The following is a 19,601-nucleotide window of genomic DNA, read 5'->3' as shown; positions in this document are numbered from 1 at the left end:
GCGGAGCCCTAAACCGATTTGGGCAAGTAAACGAAATCGCGGACATGGAAAAAGACGACATAACAATAGACAGTTTAAAATACATGCTCACATAGAATGGCTAGTAAAATAGAAATTTACAAATTATTGGAAGATAGAAAATACATAAGTTTATCATAATTAGTTGCATTAGGGCTATCAAACAGTAAGACGTGACACAGTGCATTGTAGTCGTCACAAAGAACCCGAAAAGGATCATGAAGGGCATAATTGGATCTACAAATTGGCAGAGACAACGGACGAAAACGACGAACTGTTCTACAGGGTACATTCCAGTTGAGGGAGCTAAGAAGGAAGGGAGAGTCAACATCACCATTAATTAATTTATGCAAAAACATAACTCCATGACACTTTCTACGATGGTTCAGGGTTGGTAAGTCCAGCAGGCGTAACCTCGCATGATAAGAGGGCAATCGACTTCCTGTGTCCCAGTTTAAACCTCTTAAAGCAAATAAAAGAAATTGTTTTTGAATAGACTCTAACATATTTTGGTAACAGCTAATTTGAGGTGACCATATACACGAGCAATATTCCATTGACGGACGAACAAGAGAAACATACAAAAGCTTTGTTGTGTAAGGATCATCAAACTCCCTTGACCAACGCTTCATAAACGCCAGGAGACTTCTGGCTTTGTTAGTTATAGTAGATATATGGTCTTTAAAACTAAGTTTATGATCAAATAGAACGCCAAGATCCTGAACAGAAAAAATACGTTCAAGGGCGTTATTTCCGATAGAATAAGAATACATACATAGATGGATTACAACGATAAAAGGTCATAAAGTTACATTTAGAATAGTTCAAATTCAACATGTTAATCATGCACCACTTATACAAACAATCAAGATCTAATTGAAGGTCATTACATGAATTAGGTAAAGACATGGACAAACATAGCTTGACATCATCTGCATACATTAAAACAGTTGACGATTTTATGACATAATCATTAAGCCAAAAAGTAAAGGTCCCAGGTGGCTACCCTGTGGCACTCCCGAAGTAACATTAATTATTTTGGATATTTTATTATTAAAACAGACCATTTGAGTTCTATTAGAAAGGTAGGAAAATATCCACTCTAGTAGGTTGGGTGGAAAACCTAAAAGAGACAATTTATAAATAAGAATCCTATGATTCACTGAATCAAAAGCTTTAGAGAAATCGGTATAAATCACATCAGTTTGATGATGTGTCAGAAAACCTCTAGTAATTAAAGACGTAAATTCAAGTAGGTTTGTAGAAGTAGAGCGACATCTAGTGAAGCCATGCTGACAAGGTGAAATAATAGAACTGCAATGATGCTGCAACTGACAGGTAATAATTTTTTCAAAAAGTTTTGGAATAGAACTGAGTTTAGCAATACCACGATAGTTTGAGATATCGGACTTGTTCCCTTTTTTAAACAATGGGATAATAAAGGATTCCTTCCATATGGATGGAAATCTACATTGACTTAGGGACAGATTAAATATCAATGTTAAGGGAAGAGCAAGATAAGATGAACAATTCCTAAGTATACAACTTGGTATTCTATCAGGACCCGGTGAAAATGAGAGCTTGAGAGTATTAAGACTCTGAAGGACATCAGTTACATCAATCTCTGGTTTGAAGATAGAGTTCAAATGAGGTAGTGGGTATGGATAATCATTATTAATAACACTATTGCATTTCGTATATGTCGATTGAAAAAAGTCTGCGAATAAGTTGGAAATATCATTATCATCAGATGCTACATTATTATTGAGAAAAAGAGAGGGAGGGAAGCAGTTAGATTTCCGTTTAGAATTGACGAAAGAAAAGAAAAGCTTAGGATTACTTTTGAAATCACGCTTACAACGAGACAGGTAATTTTTGTAACAATCAGAATTGTACTGGACAAATTCCACCTTAGCTGAGCTATATTTGGTGAAGTCTGTCTGTAAGCCGGATATTTTGAACCGTTTAAATAGTCTGGTTTTTTTATTCTTTAGATAAGATAGTTGACGGGTAAACCATGGAGAGCTGTAAGAATCCTTCATGGAGGAAAGAGGGACATGTTCATCAAGTAGACGGTAAAGGACCTCATAAAAGTACCTAACTGCATCATCAACAGGAAGGTCAACTAGAAAGGACCAGCTTACTGTCGATAAAGATTCCACTAGTCTGCCGTAATCAGTCCTCTTAAAACACAAACTAGGCTGTACATTTATTGCAGTCCGAGGATTATTAAAAAATCCATTAATACAGAGCTGAAGGGTAGGATGATAACAATCTTCAGGTAATGATAGTGGCGAAATACGACTGACTTCAGCATCGATAGTATCAAAAACAAAGATTAAGTCAAGAAGACGACCAATATGATTAGGAATCCTGTTAGCTTGCTGCAAAGATAGTTCAACAAGACCATCAATAAAATCATTTTGCATCCTCGGAATCATTGTCAATGAGTCCTTACTCTCCAACCAAGAGATATTGGGAAGATTAAAGTCACCAAGCACAAGAAGTTGGTCAGTTTCAGCAAGCAACAAGGAGATAGAATGTATGGCAGACAGGTGCAATAGATACACGTTAAATTCAGAGCCAGGAGGTATATACGAGCAGGTTAAAAAAATGTTACTTTTTGGGAAAGATAATTTTACGGAAATAAATTCAATACCTGATGATTTAGTAATATCAACAAACTCAGAAGTTAAATTGGATTTGACTCCAATAAGAACGCCTCCACCTCGACGGGTCTGACGATCCTTCCGATAAACAAAAAAGTTATTAGACAAAATCTCACTATCGTGTACGGATGGGTTAAGCCAGGTCTCAGTGAGTACAATAACATTGGCCTCAAAAATTGAACTATTTATATAAAGCGTAGAGAGTTTACTAAGAAGCCCTCGAACATTCTGATAGTGAATTAGGAAATTTAGTTTTTTGAATTTATATCAGAGCTTGGCGCCGACAAAGAAGTCATGGAAAGAGAGCTATTTTTTGTATATACTCGTGGACAATTATATCAGCAGGCCAAAAATTGGGGCAAAGAAGTTTAGAGAACAGCCCATCCGGAACAAGTATTTTAAATGAAGAGTAATCTCTTATCTGTTTAAAATTAAATTTGGTGATGTCAATACCATTTTGATTGGGAAGAGAGAGGTTTGTGACAATATGATGCATCACGTCCTTTACAGTTATTGCTGCATTCAACCTAGACACAAAAATAGATTTTCTAGGTACCATGACAGTGAGTGGTACCGGAGAAGAGAGAGCAGGGCTATGGCTGTTTTTCCTAGGGATCATGCTAGTGAGTGGGACAGGAGGAGGTGGAAGGGTATTAGCTAGAGGCAGTAGAAGGTGCGGCAGATCCCCGGACGTGGCAACAGCCGGTGAACGGTTAGTAGGCCTTAATGACTCCGGCAAAACTACAGTCGCCGAATCTGGCAGCGATTGCCCCGTGGCGTCATTCGTTGATGACTCGAGCCCGTTGGGATCATCCTCATCGCACGACACATAGCCTGCAGTGGGGCTGGGGAGAGAGAGGTTGGTCGAGATATCTGGAACATGTAAAGAGATATTAGGCAGTGTAGGACTACGATTTATATTTAATGAAGATTGACTTAGAAGAATCCGACCTTTAAAGTTGGAGTCGCAGACATTAAATCGACTTAATAAGTCCGTAAATCCAGCACGTAATGCCTGAAACTCTAGCTCCGTTTGCCTCATAAATGCTCTTATATCAATTTTGATATGTAGGCATGTAGGGCACGTCCAGTCCAGGTTAGCATTAGATCTAGTGCGATCAGCAATTTGAGCAGCACTATGCCCAAAGTCTGCACATTTAGCGTGCGCAATGTTTTCACATAACCAGCAACTAACAATTGGCTGCCGAGAAGTGATTTTACCAACAAATTGGCAACCAACAACACAACAGGCAGTCATTGTTTACACGTTGAAGTCAGTTAAATGTAGAATGTAGAAAAAGTAGAAAAAGCAGGAAGCTTTAGATGAGTGCCAACAAACAGCTGTGTGGCTTAGCAAAACGCAGAGGAAAGATGAGAAAAGAGAGCGATAAGACCAATTCAGCAAGGACCCGTTAACTCGAAAATGAGAGCCGGTGACTGAAGTTGGGAGAATGTAGCAGAGCGAACGGTGCGAGAGAGCGCCAAAACAACAATGTAAATAAGAAACAACAACAATGCACAAAGCACCCGCGTCATTAACTATTATCCAATATAATAATAAAGATAATGGTTTTAACACAAATAACTAATTTGCAAGCAAACGGCGGCCTCAACCGAGTTGAAAATGTAAATTTGGGAATATATCAGATCGGTAATTTAGACACTAGGCGAATAAATGTGGGAGCAAATATAAAACACGTCCGTGTACAACAGAGATCGAATTCCCTCAGAATATCACTATTAAGATCGCCTGCAAGGATTACATCAGTGAAGTTTACTGTAATGTCTGTCAGAATATTGATTAAATCATCATAGTTTGTGTTGCAATGCGGACGATAAATGCAGCCAATTAACAGATTTTTCTCAATAATCGGGTTTTGTATTTCAAGAAAAATATATTCTATTGCACTGTTTATTGTGTGTTGGCAAATAATTTTGGCTTTTAATTTTTTGTTTACATATATAGCAACTCCTCCCCCATGACTAACACGATCAGAACGGTACACATTATATCCATCACACGATATTAGCACATCACATAGACTGTGGACAAACCATGTTTCAGACACGCATATAACATCAATTTCCGAATTTACAAACATGTACCTAAACTCTTAAATTTTCTTTGGCAGGCTTTGGGCATTAATATGACAAATCTTGAGACCAGGTCTCTGCTTTGCCAGGATGCACAGAAGGGCACGACTATTTGCTGTTGAATTATTAAGGTTTTCTTCCATTGTGAATAGTTTTAAATTTCAAAATAAAAAAACAAGGACTGCACACCAGACAAAAAATTAGGCAGACTACTAAATTAACAATGCGACTGATCCTAAACATATGAATAACAAGAGATAAAGATATTAAACTAATTGGAAATCCTAATATAGAGATAAAAAATATTTTAATTACGAAATGAATTATTCTTTAAAGCGGCATCTCTGCTTGAGTTGATTTCGCCCACATCACTACTCAGATCAGAAAGCTCATTGGAGCTTTGTACGTAGTAAGCCTCTCCTCCGTCTATAGGCTTAACAAATACGTCTCCACGGCGAGTAAAGACGGCCGCTACGCGCTTTTGTTTTTTGAGGCGCATGGCATGCTTAAAAATTTCGTAATTTGTTTTCGTTAATTGTTCGTTTAAGTATATAAATGCCGGCGAGTCAAAACCGATCAGCTGTAAGCTCAGCTGCGATTTGGTTGTTTGTCGGTGCACTCCAATCGCCCGCAGCAGCACAGCTTTTTCGCGCACGTGATCCATTTTTATTATTATTATTGGGTCAACAAGTGAGTTTCTTTGGCGCGGTCGGACTCGAAAAATAGAACTAACTCGCGGAGGAGGGGTCAGGTGTAGTGAGAAACAAAGTCGATTGAAAAGGGTGTTTAAATTTTCGCCCTCGACGTGCGGTACACCATGCCAGCGCAGGTTGCATGCAACATCCGCGACCTCCTGTGCATTGCACTTTGCTGCCAGTTGAGCATCTAGTTCACACACTTGTTGTTTCAGTGTATTCACCTCTTTTGCCTCGGTTTCCAGCTCTCGCACTCGTTTCGTAAGGTTGTGTATTTCGGTGTTCATTGCATCGAATTTAGCCTGTAGAGTGTTGAGAAAGCGGGCCTCGCTCTCTCGATACTCTCTACCCAGTGACTCCCTTTGCTCCGCAAATTTATCGTCGATCAGCTGCAACAGTTCCATGTTGATTTCCTTCCGTTGACTCGTGAATTTTGCATCAATTTGTTGCAGCAATTGTGTGTCCGACGTGCGAGCTACCTTGATTTCGGTACTCGACTTTTCACTCCTTAGTCGCTTTGATGCATTCATACTGTTGTTGTTTTGATCAATTTTGAGTTTGAGTGATTTGTGTAATTGTATAAGTTATTGATTTGAGTGTGTTTTCGGTAGTTTTCAGTCTTTGTGCACTGCAGTATATGTGTGTGAATGTTTCCTTTCTTTTATCTTTACACTTTCGACCAAAAGAAATGTGTTTTAAGTGTTTTTAAACAAAAGTATGGAGATTACACGCACGATTTGAACGCTAAATGATCATAGACCACAGGCGGCTTATAGTCCGATAGAAATTGTTAATGTTTCTAGATTTTATAGACTTTTTGAGCGACTGTTTCGGGAGCTCGGCAAAAACGCGACTTTCCTTTTGCTACTTTTGGGCATAGTTTTTTTATTTACTTTAACTGTAGTTATTTTATGTGCTTTTGATCTAAACATTGTTCTATTACCATATAGTGAGGCCCCAGTTAATAAAACGTTTTTATAGTCTTCAATTGTATGATTTCGTGAACTCACTCCCTTTGCTTTATTATGTGAAGATTCAACTTGATCTATTTTATAACAATAAACCTTTGAGCACAGACCTACAAATTCTGTCATGAGTTTACCGTTAAGCTCATCTTTAAAAAATCCTAAACTTTTTTTGTTAACTCTTTTGAAGTTATATAGATTAATTCTTTCATCTGAATAGTCCGATGTATCAAATTTTGCTTCAAGATCATTACGAATATCTCTATAAAAATCTTCAGTTTTTATTGTATAGATAAATGAATCAGTATCCATATAATTTAAGAGTAACTTTTCGTGAAACTTTGGCTTCATATATTGATAGTGAAAATCATACATTTTCCATTTCGATAAGTCTAATACTGCAAATCGTAAATACATTGGCTTATTAAATATAACGGACAATCTTTTCATTTGAATTGCATAGAAATTATCATTAATTTTAGTTGCACTATGAAAATTGGATTTTGAAATTAAAGCTTTGGCACAATGTGCTTTTCGTCCAGTCCTCGAGCTATCCGAAGCTTCCCATGTACTAAAACGCTTAATATCGACCCTGCGCTCGGGATCTTCCATTGTTTTTCCGTAAACAGAATTATTCATTAATTTAAAAAAATATTTTTCAAATTTATTTTTTGCATTTTGCCTATGTAAAGTATTTAGATCAATGTAATTTTTTAACCAAGGCTTTTGTAAAAACTGAACACCTCTATGGATCTTTTTCAATACTAACCCGTTCTGTATACATTGTTGCAAATTCCGATAATGTATTACATAATTTTTCTTTTTTCCCAGGTCAGCAATTAATTTTTTTACCTTATCCTCTTTTGAGGCCAGACAATTTGACGGACAAAATGGAAGATCATTATGAAGATCATGTAAACGGTATGGATATATTAAGTCCATTTCCAAAAAATAACCGTATTTGCTATCGATTGGAATATTATTAATATCAAAATTGTCTATGTCTGTGGTAGACATCCACTTAAAATCTTTATATGGTAAAGGTTGTGACATTGCCCAACCATACAAGTTATTAGCATCCACATACATTAAAAATGAAGACTCCTTCGAGGAATCATAATCTGACAAATATTTGTTATTTGCTTTTGTATATCTATGAGAACATTGAACTAAACCACCTCGAATGCTACTTTGAATAAATCTATACATATCTATATCTGTCAGCAATTCAAGTTGAATATTTGTAGTTTTCAACATTGCCTCCCAAGATAGACCTGGTGTCGTAAAATACTGAGCTGGGTCAAGTGAATAAATTTGCATACAAATTTTTCTGAAGTTTTCAAAAATATGGGTTAAAAGAAATACATCAGTTTTTAAATATAATTCTAAATAATCTTTAAGAGTGGAACATGAGAAATGCGACCAAACTTTAAGAGCTTGATCATAATTCCCTTTCCGTTAAATTACTATAGAATGCTTCCCTTGGTGGGAGGGAAGTTTCCTCGAGTCTACTAGCGGAATCTAAATATTCATAGGGAAATATACCCTTCTTACGCATTAGTCGAAATTCTATATCATTACTGAAAAACGATTTTACAGTGCTCAATTGATCATCAACTAAATTAGAAGCTAGGGTATCTAAACTTGATGGCATAAATCTATATGTATCGAGAAAACGAATCTCAAAACTATTTCCACTTAAACTTTTTATTTTTTTTGAGACAGAAATATAGTTTTCCTTATTTATTGGTATTACGGAAATTTCACCGGGAATCTTTCCTAACTCTTGAATAAATAGATGACAGTCGTATTTCGAAAAATTATGAAAAAATACTGGAATAAATTTCTTTACTTTATAATCCAAGTTACATTTAGAGTGGGCTGCACCTCTAAAGCGACCTGTGAAATGACAATGATCTCTAACCCTATCAGTCCCTAAAACTGTCTGACAAATAGAACAATTCAATGAATTATAAAATTTTTGCTGGTCATTCAAAGTCATTTTCATAGGAACTATTTTATGTAAGTAGTCATCACTTAATTTAGTTAAATTTTTAATCAATGAACTTACAAAACTTACTCCCGAATTTTTTCCTGTTTCTAAAACAAATTTATATAGTTTAGAATCAAAAGCACACTTTATAAAATACGCATATGATATTGGAATATGTTCATTAATATTAAATAATTTGGGGCTCACTTCAAGATTTTTTGGTTCCAGAATGCATTCGAAATCCGCGTAGACAACAAATGGAACTTGAAGCTGATGTTGAACTTGGGTAAATTTCAGTGTATTATTTTGGGGGTGCGGCATCTTTGAAACCTTCCTACTGCATAGCGTCTTGTGTTTCAATGCAGAATCCTGGGTTCCGATTGAAAAAGTGGTCCAATTATTTCCCTCGTCTCTTCATTATATCCGAATACGTTTAAACTCATATGAGTATTCTTCTTAAATAAAATTTTTTATACATTTTATTTCAAGGGGGAAAGATACGTTCTAAGTCTGAATCTTTATTCATGATCGTCATTTAACTTTGAAAACTTTTCATTTCAATTTCTTCAGATTCATCTTTAAAGAGAATATACTCCGCAAACAGTTCAAAGTTGACTTTTGCTGAAGTATAACTCTCTAATAGAATGGTGAGATGAGGTAGCAGTGACAATCCAGCTTCACTCAAGAAACTCTCAGGTAAAATCAAGTCCGATCCATCGTTTACATACATGTAATGCAGTATTCTTCCCTTGAATCCCTCAGAAATTTTTTTGACTCTTCCGTCAAGGGGTTGAATTGCATTTCGCTTATGCACCTCCGAACGGACATGGTTTGCCCACTTATTCTTTTGCAAGAAACACTTGCAGGATTGACAATACTGATTTTGGTTATTCATTTTATTTTATTCTTTTAGTTTAAACTATTTTTTCACGATTACTTTTTCACTTTTACTTAAGTTGTGTTTGACGTAGCAGAGTATCCCACTTCAAGACTATTTTTGGAAGACTAACTATTGTCCTCGATCATTTATAGTGTTTGAAGTGGGCGTGAACGATAATATTGAAGATGAGAGGTGCATACTTAAGATTTTTTTAAATTCAAAAAACTTAGGTAATTCTAGTAGGTTACATCGACTATTCATTGGTTAAAAGAGATGAGAAGTATTGATTTTGAAAAATATTTGATACAAGTGTAACCAATAGGACACCATCAAATCGATAAAGGAGACACAAAATCATAGAATAAAGGAGAGTGTTGGTTAGAAGAGGTCGCACATACTTTGCTGCAGGTGGGAAAGGAAAGGTCATTTTTTATACACACCATCATACTAAGGTAGCCAATAGGGGACAGTTTGGAAAAAATCATTTCGATTTTGGGAAAAATCAAAGATTTTCATTTGTTGAATTTCAAGAATGCACATTTTTGGGTAAAAGAAGAGGAAAAATCAAAGATTTTCATTTGTTGAATTTCGAGAATGTACATTTTTGGGTAAAGGAAGAAGATGAAAACCTATATAAAATTTCCTTATAAATTGTGTAAGCATATTTAAAAATAGACAACATACATTCACTTAAAATAAATAACTTTCTGAATGTATTTGACGGAATTCTGTTCAATGCACACTATGTACGGCTCCAGTTCATACAATCAAAACTCTTTGAATGTGAACGAGGTAATATGAAAACATCTATTCATGGAAATCATATGGACACCTGCGTGTGGAGCAATGATGCAGCCACTGAGGGTGGAAGTTCTTTTTTAATGTAGTTGCTGCTGTTGTAGTTGTTGTTTCTTCCTTCTCCTCCTCCTCCAGAATTCCCCTTCTCATTGTAGGTGTAGTTGCACTTGTTGTAGTTGAGGTAGATGTAGTTGTAGTAGATGTTGATGTAGATGTTTCTTCTTCAACTGTGCTTGCACTTGTACTTGTTGTTAAGTCTTTTTCATTAATGCTACCATTAATAGCATTAAATATTTTAGTATCGAGTTCACTTTTTAAGTTTGGTTTCTCACTTTCATCACTTGTCTTGTTTATGGGATCCATAAAAATATGACTGTCCTCTAGGATCTCAAATTTTAAGTCAATTTTAATGATTTTTTTTAGTTTTGGAACATTGATAAATAACCCAATCGAATTATTGGAAGTCGATGGGTTTTCAATTAAAGTCATTTCATTGGGGAGTGGTGCCATTTTCACCATCGGATTAAAGAGGGAAAGTATGACAAAAAATTTTATAAAAACCGTCATTTTAATTTTTTTGATTTTGTTTTTGACAATCGAACAAACGAACGAACGAATGAATAAGCAAACGATCCGAAATTGAGTTGAGTGAACGAATAGATGGAAACTGAATACTTTTTGAAATTCTTCCGCCTTTATACCCTCCAGATTTGTATATATAAATATATAACGTTCTGTTCAAATTCTTATCTGTACATGCTTTTCTTCACACTTTATAAATAGGAATTGCGTGATTGTGAAGAAACATAATTTATTTTCACGCATTGACGTCAATGTCTACATTTTAATTGTTCTTTATAGAATTTCGTTTTTATGAATCCAACTATCTTCTGATTTTGAAAAGCCTACCCAACGCACAAGCACATAATCAAGTTCCACACAAAATTCTTATCTGTATATACTCTTTTAGTCTAGCCAACGCACAAGCTCATAATCAAGTTCCGTTCAAATTCTTATCTGTACATGCTTTTCTTCACACCTTATAAATAGGAATTGCGTGTTTGTGAAGAAGAAACATAACTTATTTTCACGCATTGACGTCAATGCTTACATTTTAATTGTTCTATGCTTCCACTTGTTCTTTATAGAATTTCGTTTTTATGAATCCAACTATCTTCTGATTTTTAAAAGCCTAGCCAACGCACAAGCACATAATCATCTTTTTGTTTCACAATCTTTTCAACAAGATAAGTATTAGGGAATTTTTTTTTTTTATTTTCTTGTTTATAGAAACCACCTTGAACTGGATCACCCTTCAAGTCCTCAAGTAAAAATGTGGTGGGGGATGTATTTTGTACTTTCCGAATTCGAAAAATTTCCGTTGTCCAGTTTGGGGTATAGCCTTTTTCAAAGACATGTTTATATTTACTTATTCGTACATGATCCCCCTCTTTAAAGTCCCCATTTTTAAATATTTTTAGATGATTGTATGATCTCATCAAAATCTGTTTTTCATTTTTAGCATTGACGTCAATGGGCTTCATATTAATCGTTCTATGCTTCCTGTTATTATAATTATTAATCTACTCTTTGTATATTTGAAGCCAAGTATATTTTCCATTAAAACTAAACTCACGCCACATAAGTTCTTTTAATGATCTATTAAAACGTTCCACAATAGATGCTTTAAGAGTACTAAATGTTGAGTAATGATTAATTTCATATCTTTTCATCAATTCCCTAAATTGTTTATTATAGAATTCATTTCCATTATCTGTTTGTAAGTTCTTTGGTACTCCACGACCAGATTTTATTATTTTTTCCGTTGCTTTTGTAACTTCTTCTGCATTTTTTGATTTAATTGCTTCACCCCATCCATATTTAGAAAATGTATCTATTACTGTTAACAAATACCTATAACCTTTATTTGATGATGCATATGCCCCCATTTCAACCAAATCAGCCTGCCATAAATCATTAATACCCTTTACTATTACTCTACGTCTTGGGAAATTCTTGAATGATGGGCGATGTTACTGATTTACAATATTTCGTTTACTCATAGCTTCATTTTATTAGGTATAAATGGTTTCTTCTCTAAAGATTCAGTTTCATTTTAAACTGAGGTTGGTGCAATTATATAATTGAAAATGTTACTTTCTATTTCATTTATATCCTGCACTATCTTATTAAAAGTTTTCATGAGAAATTCCAAATGTTTAGAAATTTCACTCACTTTTCCCTCAATATTATTGATTCGAGGTCTTAATCTAAAGATTTTTTGTTTCTGCGGTTGCTTAGAAATTTCATTAGATGTATTCTGTACTAGTTTACTTATTTCATCATCAATATAAAATTTTGTTGCAATATCATTTTCATGAATGGGGGGAAGGGAATTTTTAAATCGTTTTCTCTGATCATTTAAATGTCCATCATAATCATTAAGTATACTTTGGAATTTTTTTACACCTTTTGTTATATCTCTTGAGTACTCTTTCTAATTTAAAAAACAACCAAACTTATCAACTGACATTTAAATTGTAAAATAAATAATGAAAGAATGGTATATTTATGTAAGATCCACATTGAAAATGAACTTTTTCAAAGTATTGTTCCATCTATTTTTATCTGATCAGAACGAATGATTGGTGGAGGGTTTATTAAATGTTGGTGTATGAATTTGTTAAGATTTTTCAATTTATCAAGAAGCTCTTGTAATGAATTATGTATATACTCCATTTGAGTTATCATTTTTATTACTTTACTTTCCAGCTCTGATACTCTTTTATTTCGTAGTTGAAATGATTAAGTTATAGTTTCCATTTGATGTGATTTCGCTTCATAAATTGTATCATCTACATAAAATTTAATAGCCAAATCATTTCCATTTATTGGTTTTGAAGAGTTTTTAATTCTTTTTTTCTGAACATTTATGTGACCATCAGTGTCTAGATATATACCTGTAAGACTCTCAACATCCCTTTTGAAAAGCGAGGAAAAATCTCTATCATTAAAATAGTGACCAAACTTGTCAATAGACATTTTACTATTAAACAAAATGAGAAAATGTTTTCTATTTTATTTATATTTTATTTTTGCTTCCCGCAATTCTTCTATTATTGAAAGAATTTCATTAGTATGGTTATTATTACCAGCAGCTCTTGATGCCATTAAGAGTTGCAATCTTTCAAAAAGTTCATTAACATTATCCCAATATACATAGTTTGGTGGTATTTTTTGTAGTCTCATATACCCAGAACCAGTATATTCTTCATTTACTGAAGATGATATTAATGGATTAATAATTGAAGAATATTTTTTAGAACGATTTCCTTTTACTTGACCATCTGGTTCATAGTTTCTTTTGTGAGCACTTGTTTCAATTAAAATGTTTTTATATGATTCTTAATCATTCTTAGTATAATCCTTAGGACTATTATGAAAAATTAAAGAGTATAGACCTGGTGATAGAGTCCATAAATATCCACTTCCTAATTCCATTACCTTTTTTTAAATTTTAAGTGTTGTATTACCCAACATTAATATATTATATATAATATATTATATTATTTTATATTATTATTATTTATATTATTTTCTTCTATTGGTCCATAACTATTGTCTAAAATCTTTTCTTGCTTTAACTGATTGTACGCCGGGGGGTAGCGGGGTACCGTGGTGGCGCTGGTGGAATGGCGTGGGAGGCGACGGCGGCAAAAACTGGCGGCGTCGGCGGGCTGCTTCGCTGGGCTTCGGTGGCTTGCTGCTGGTGCGTTTGCTGCTGGTGCTACGGAAGCTGTAGGGGAGAAACCACTCGAACGCGTATTGCCCCTTATTCGGAAATAAATGTACGCACAAAAAGTTAAACTGGTAAAAAGTAGGCGGGGGTACGACCGCGGTTTATTTCAATTGAACTCCAGAATCGAACTAAATTAGTCTAAGCTCCGCTCTGCGCTTCAAAGCGCAGCGGAGACTTCTTAGAGGGAGCTAGGAACAGCGCAGGAGAGCGGGAGCGCGAGAGAGCGGGAGAGCGGGAGAGCGGTAGAGAGGTGCAGCTGGATAGCGGGGCCAGTCCAGATTCGCCGGACAGTGGGCCTGAACACTCCGCCCCCCTTGCAATCGCTAGCGTTGCAAAAAACAAAGGAGACGGAACTTCGGCCATTCGCCTACGCCTCAAGCCTGCGTACAGGCGCCGGAGACGATCCACCCGAACACCGTCTTCTGGGCTACTGGCAGTCCCTCGTCGACCACGTGGAAGCCCGGCTGTATCACCTTCGGGTAGACGTCCGCGCCCAGGATCAATGACACAGTGGCTGGCCGGTGGAAAACCTCATCCGCGAGCGGTAGTTCCTTAAATTTTTGGACGACGCTCTCACTGAGCGCACGGATGGGAGTGCGGATGCGCACGTTCGGCTCGATCTTGAGGACCACCTCCAGCTTGACGGCCTCGTCGACCTTCGAACGAATCGTCGCCGTGCATATGCTCTCATCGCCCACGTTTGTTGTCGGTAAACGAAACGCGGCGGCCAGGGATGCGTCGATGGAGCTTGTCGGGGTGCACGGATCGATGAGTGCGGCGGTGTCGAACTTCTTCTCTCCGGTCTCGACGATCACCACAGCAGTCGGGAGGACATTAACGCTATGTCGCTGGAGCAGTGCGGCGAGCGACGGAGCTGGTGTCGAGGATGCTGAGCGCGGTGGAGGGGCAGGCGTTCGGCGAGTTGGCGGATCTTGCCGGCGCGAACGCTGCGGAGAAGCGGGCTGTTGCTTGGAGCCGGACTTTTTCCGGGAAACAAGTTCGTGCATGTGGAGCAGCGTGTGATGATTCCGGTTGCACGTTCTGCACCGATCACCGCTACGACAGCTCCCAGTGGAGTGCTCGTGTGCGAGACAGTTCGCGCAGTACTTGTTAATAAGAACTGCCCGCAGCCGCTTCTCTGCGCTCAGCTTTAGGAACCTCTGACACTTCCGAAGAGGATGGATTCCGCGGCAGACTCGGCATCGGTAGGACTGAGTACCTCTAGTACGTCTGCTATCCAAAGCCTGAGCGCTACGTGGTCGGGGAGCCATTTTTCTGTTTAGAGTGTGGATAAGGAAAAAACAAACAGAGCTGATTAACAATGACGTGGATAATGGCTACGGACTAAGGTGTGTAAGAAACGCGGCTCGATACGAGGTAGTTTTGGGCGGCTCTCTTGGAAGAAGAACCACCTTGGTCACTGGACGTTTGACAATGCCGCGTGTCCTACGAATGTCGACTACGCGGACATTGCCATCGGCTCCCGGAAAAACGGAGTCTATTCTTCCGAGTCGCCACTCATTTGAGGGCAAATTGTCATCCTTAATGACGACCAGATCGCCGACACGCAGATTTTCTGTGGGGACTTGCCACTTGTTGCGCTTGTGGAGCTCCTTAAGGTACTCATCCTTCCATCGAGTGCGGAATTGTTGATGGAGAGACTTTAAGTGCTGCCACCGGTTCAGAATGGACTTGGATTCGCCCTTTACTTCAGGTTCCACTATGGATAGAAGAGGTCCACCAACAAGAAAGTGCCTTGGTGTCAACGCTAAGAGATCAGTTGGATCCTCGGACATGGGAGATAGCGGTCTGGAATTCAGACAAGCTTCGATTCTCGCTAGGAGGGTGGACAGCTCTTCAAAGGTGTACTTCCGTGTAGCGGTGGACTTGTAAAACAAGGTCTTGAAGCTCTTGACACCAGCTTCCCATAGGCCTCCCATATGGGGTGCCCCAGGAGGAATGAATTGCCAGGTGAGCTGCTGATGACTATACGCATCGGTCACAGACTCCTTAACGGCTTGCAGGAAGTCTCGGGAAAGCACGGTGGAGGCGCCGACAAAGGTCTTTCCATTGTCGGACTGGACTTGGCGAGGACACCCTCTTCTAGAGACGAAACGAGCGAAAGCGGCAAGAAACTTTTCAGTCGTTAAGTCGGATGTAGGCTCTAGATGGATGGCCTTGTAGAAAAACAAACGAAAACCACCACATACCCTTTCGTAATGAGACAAGCTCTTCCGGTATAATTTTTTATATCAAACGGGCCGGCGTAGTCCATCCCTGTGTACGTGAACGGACGGGAGAAGGACACTCGCTCTTTCGGGAAACTTCCCATCATCTGGACTTGCAATCTCTTTTTGTGGATAACGCAGACCTTGCAGGAGTTAACCACTGCCTTCACCAAGTTCTTTATTCTCGGAACCCAGTATCTGGACCGAGTGAGACGCACCACTAACTGGTTGCCACCATGTAACGTAATGAGATGCGTGAATTTGACCAGAAGCCGCGAGAGTGCACCTTCGTACGGCAGGATTATCGGATGTCGTTCATCATACCGCAAACTGTCGGAGGCCGTTACGCGGCCGCATGCCCTGATTACCCCTTTCTTATCTAGAAAGGGGTTCAGGGAGAGAATCGAACTCGCCGCGGGCACAGGACGCTTCTGACTCAAGCAGCGGTATTCTTCAGGAAAATACCTGCGCTGAGTGCAAATTGTCATGAGCTCTTCCGCGGCGGCAACGTCCTGGGCCTCTAGACGGACCCCGGAGGGCGGTGATTGTCTTCGACATCGTTGGACAAATCGATGGACATACGCGAGGACCCGCAAAGCTCTATCTAACTTGGAAAAGCGATCTAGGAAATCTTCTGACGGCATAGACGCCACATGGACTTTAACGGCACGCTTTTCGATCTCAGTCACCGGCAGGTCGGTTCCCTGGCTGGGCCAATGATCGCGTGGACGTTGCAGCCAAGTGGGTCCATGCCACCAAAGCGGGTTATCCACCAGCTCTTGAAGGGGAACTCCTCGACTAGCCAAATCAGCTGGATTATGTTCGGATTGAACGTGCGACCAATTGGCCGCCTCAGTGGACTCGGTGATCTTCGTCACCCTGTTGGCAACGAATGTAGTCCAATGGCACGCTGGTTTTGCTAACCATGCTAGCACAATCGTGGAATCGGTCCAACAATGGAATTTTGGGGTCAGCCTCGGCATATTTGGAAGAATGGCTTCGGCCATCTCGGACAAAAGGAGAGCCCCATATAACTCCAGCCTGGGAAGGGACACCGTTTTGACTGGCGCCACACGAGTCTTGGCCGTGAGCAAGTGCACCATCGTCTTATGGCCCACCTCTACGCGCACATAGATCGCAGCACCGTATGCCTTTTGCGAGGCGTCACAGAATCCGTGATGCTCTACGCGGAACTCTGGACGGAAGGAAACCCATCTGGGTATTCTGACCTGGTCTAGGACCGAATAGCTCTGGAGAAAGCTGTTCCACTTTTGGCACAGCTCAATTGGAAGTTTATCGTCCCAGCCTTGATCCTGAAGCCAAATCTCTTGCATAAAGATTTTGGCACACACAACAAATGGAGCGAGCCAGCCTGCTGGATCAAACAGCTTGGCAATTTGGGAAAGGACTTGGCGTTTCGTGTGGGAGATTTCCGTTGCTAAATCTGGTGGGTCGAAAAAGAACTCATCGGACGTCGCCTTCCATCGTACGCCGAGAGTTTTGGCTGTGGTCTCAGTGTCGATGTCGAGGAAGTCGGTTGTCAGAAGATGATCGCTTTGGATATGAGCTAAAATTTCTTTGTTGTTGGAGGTCCATTTTCTCAATGGAAACCCCGCGGAATCTAGAGCACTTTGTAGCTCGCGAACAATGAACTTAGCGTCCTCGGCGGAGTCAGCTCCCGAAAGGACATCGTCTACATACATATGATTTCGAATGACGTTGCTCGCTCTTGGATGGCTGAGCTGCACGTCAGTTGCCAACTGTTGCAGGACTCGAATGGCCAGGAATGGCGTGCAATTGACTCCAAAAGTTACCGTCTGTAATTCGAAATCTCGAATGTGCCCCTCGCTGTTGCGGAATAAGATGCGCTGGAACGGGGAATGCTTCGGATCTACCCATATCTGCCGATACATTTTCTCGATATCGGCACTGTAGACCTATCGGAAATATCGCCACTTCAGGATCTGGATAGTTAGATCGGACTGTAAGACTGGGCCAGAATGAAGGATATCATTTAAACTGACCCCATTCTCTGAAGGGCTGGAGGCCTTGAAAACCACACGTAACTTAGTGGTTGTACTTTCCGGCTTGAGCACGGCAAGATGCGGAAGGTAATAACTGGCAGAATTATGGGTAGGACGGACTTCTTTCATGTGATTGAGGTCGAGATACTCTCGAATCACGGAGTCGTATTTGGCTTTCAGCTGACAGTCCCTCTTTAGGCGTTGCTCGGTTCTTAGGAACTGCGACAACGCGGAGGATCTGGAGTGACCGAGGGCGGATATTACGTTTTGAGGATCACGAAACGGAAGACTTACGACATACCTGCCGTTATCGTCTCTCGTAGTCGTTCGGAGAAAATTTTCCTCACATGTCAAATCGGAAGATTTTGTCACTTTTACTGCCAGATCCTCCACCTCCCAAAATTTGGTGAGAAGCCTATCCAGGGACGTGTCAACTGTGTGGGAGATTCGTGTGGAAAAAACGGAAATCTGATTTTCCCTTGGAGCAGGAACGGGTCCTGTTAGGATCCACCCGAAAATGGTTTCTTGCCCGAGGAGAGAGCCACAAATATTCGGCCGGGTGCCGCTTAGGAGAATGGATGGCAGTATGTCGGCCCCGACCAGAATATCTATCTGTGCGCTCTCGTAGAACTTTGGATCCGCTAGTGACAGTTCGGGAAGATCCCGTAGAAACTGTTGCGGAATCGGACAAGATGGAAGGTTTCCAGCTAATTGAGGAAGAACATAGGCCGTCGTGTTTATTTGCAAGCCAGGCCTGGTCGGAGAACGGATGGTAAACTGACAGAGCTTTTTGGATTCAGCGGATACTGTCTGGTTTAAGCCTGATACTTGGGCTCGGATTACCTGGTGAGGCAACTTAATTAGTTTGAAAAGCCGCTCAGAAATAAAGGTTGCCTCTGATCCTGAATCTATCAAGGCACGAGCTTTAAAATTTGACCCCAGGTGACATATGTCAATTATGGCGGTGCCCAGCAAGACGGATCTATACCCCGTCGCGAAGTAATTTTGGACTGTAGAGTCCGTGGACCAGGAAGCGGTGGCAACTGGTGTACTTGGTCTTGATCTGGGTCTTGGGGCGGGATTTGAAGGCGATTGGGAGGAGTTGCCTCTGTGTAGTAAGGTGTGATGGCGGCCGCGGCACGTAAAGCAACTATGAGTGCTCTCACAATCACGCAGCTGATGCCCTCGTGCGAAGCAGTTTAGACACAGCTGCTTCCTCTTTATGTATGCCGAACGCTCGTCGACCGTCATCTGGAGGAACCGTGCACATGTGCGGACAGGATGGTTTTCCTTCTTACAAAGGTCACATCCTTTTGGCTTGGGTGCTACCCTTGTCTCGTAAGAATTTATTCTTCGAGGCGCTGCAGTGGGGGCGGAGGTTTTTGGCAGAGATTGACTCGAGCCTGACGGCCGTACGTCGTCTATGGCTTCTAAGGTG

This window comes from Drosophila subpulchrella, unplaced genomic scaffold, assembly GCF_014743375.2.
Source record: "Drosophila subpulchrella strain 33 F10 #4 breed RU33 unplaced genomic scaffold, RU_Dsub_v1.1 Primary Assembly Seq56, whole genome shotgun sequence".
Lineage (NCBI taxonomy): Eukaryota > Metazoa > Arthropoda > Insecta > Diptera > Drosophilidae > Drosophila > Drosophila subpulchrella.
Note: the sequence above shows the minus strand (reverse complement) of the source record.